Source organism: Sphaeroforma arctica (assembly GCF_001186125.1).
Source record: "Sphaeroforma arctica JP610 unplaced genomic scaffold supercont1.7314, whole genome shotgun sequence".
NCBI classification, from domain to species: Eukaryota; class Ichthyosporea; order Ichthyophonida; genus Sphaeroforma; species Sphaeroforma arctica.
Window position 1 is genome coordinate 1 of NW_014033244.1, and position 1,458 is coordinate 1,458.

At 44.7% G+C, this 1,458-nt stretch overlaps 1 pseudogene across 1 annotated transcript; it reads right to left on the reverse strand.

The window, feature by feature from the left end:
• Positions 1-188: 188 nt before the first annotated feature.
• On the reverse strand, positions 189-1,130 carry SARC_16080 (hypothetical protein; annotated as a pseudogene; the record flags this gene model as incomplete). Its single annotated transcript has 2 exons — positions 189-326; positions 1,055-1,130.
• Between the last annotated feature and the right edge of the window lie 328 nt (positions 1,131-1,458).

Sequence of the window (1,458 nt, forward strand, 5' to 3'; positions counted from 1 at the left end):
TATGCAATAGCTGCACAACTGCTTAGTTCGATCAGATGACCTCATGACAGGAGCTATAGTAACAAAATGAGGGCACACATCTGCACAAACACACAATATCAGTCAAACGATTCTATATAAGCGCCCGCCCTGAAAAGCCAGTAGCGTTTCGCGGAACATCCGAAAACAGAAAGCATGAAGACACGTACCTACCTTTCTAAAAATATAACAAGTACTCTTTGCACGCTTCATGAACCGTCCCTCCTGGCCGTTGGGTTTGCCGTTGACGCCTCTCTCGCGCACACACAGGTTCTCCACATACGTCAAGCCCCAGTCCGCCATGAGCGCTGTGAAGGACAACAGAGTACGTGTAGGTATATATGTGAAGGACAACAGCGTACGTGTAGGTATATTTGTGAAGGACAACAGAGTACGTGTAGGTATATCTGTGAAGGACAACAGAGTCCGTGTAGGTATATCTTTGAAGGCTGGAAATGATTGTACATATACACACGGATGTAGATGTGCTTGCGACGGAGGCGTGTGTGTTATGGGCACATCCGGGGTTTTGCTACTGCGTGAATCTGGTGAAAGAAGTCTTAGGGGGAAGAGATAGTACACAGGCGAGGATTTAGATGCAGCACTTCACTGAACATAGATAGGAACGCTCATGGCTGTTGTGTTATTCACCACAGTACCATTGGAAGTTCATTCGACATAGATAAGTACGTTCATGGTATTGAGACATTTAATCTCTACTACAAGTGCGGCAACACTGATGCGTTGCAACAAACAAAACCTACCCGAGATTGTACAAAAGTAACCGTGAATGTAAAAAACTAGCGAACATCACGTGGACTATGTGTGTCTCGTTTCTCAATTCGAAAGGCAAAACATCTGGCAAACAACAAAATACTTAACTAAGCAAGCAGATAGGGCTGGTATCTGCCAAGTCAACTCGCCTATGCACAAGGATCCATCCAACATTCAATGTATGTTGACATCTACGGATGTGCGTCCTTACAATATGATTGAATTAGTGATCAGACAGGCGAGAGGCCAGGCGAGTACATACCAAACAGTCCCGGAGTGTGTTCTTTCTCGATCCAAACAAACATAAACCCGGCTGGCACTAGCCTGGGCAGCTGCATTTCCTTCTGTGGTGGTCAGTGAGGAGATATTAAACGATAGGCTAAGACACGAGTATAATAAATATAGGCTAAGGCAGGAGTATATTAAAGATAGACTAAGATAGGAGTCAGGAACAGAAACCGTGGACAACCTACAAGCGAGAAGAAGCAATATATAGAGAGTGGGAAGTGAATGGAGTGAAGCTATATATAGAGAGTGTGAAGAAAGACTCGGGCAAACAAGCGGGGACGAGGGAGGCATATGTATATATAGAGAGAGTGGGAAGTGAAAGGAGGTAAGCTCTATATAGAGAGTGCGAAGTGAAAGGAGGGAAGCTATATATAGAGA